This window comes from Theropithecus gelada, chromosome 1 (genome assembly GCF_003255815.1).
Source record: "Theropithecus gelada isolate Dixy chromosome 1, Tgel_1.0, whole genome shotgun sequence".
Taxonomy (NCBI): Eukaryota; Metazoa; Chordata; class Mammalia; order Primates; family Cercopithecidae; genus Theropithecus; species Theropithecus gelada.
This window is the reverse complement of record NC_037668.1, coordinates 55,741,018-55,741,352: the sequence shown is the minus strand read 5'-3', so window position 1 is coordinate 55,741,352 and position 335 is coordinate 55,741,018.

The following is a 335-nucleotide window of genomic DNA, read 5'->3' as shown; positions in this document are numbered from 1 at the left end:
TTTTTTTTTTTTTTTGAGACAGAGTCTTGCTCTGTCACCCAGGCTGGGGTGCAGTGGCCGGATCTCAGCTCACTGCAAGCTCCGCCTCCCGGGTTTAGGCCATTCTCCTGCCTCAGCCTCCCAAGTAGCTGGGACTACAGGCGCCGGCCACCTCGCCCGGCTAGTTTTTTGTATTTTTTAGTAGAGATGGGGTTTCACCGTGTTAGCCAGGATGGTCTCGATCTCCTGACCTCGTGATCCGCCCGTCTCGGCCTCCCAAAGTGCTGGGATTACAGGCTTGAGCCACCGCGCCCGGCCTAATTTTGTATTTTTAATAGAGATGGGGTTTCTCTATG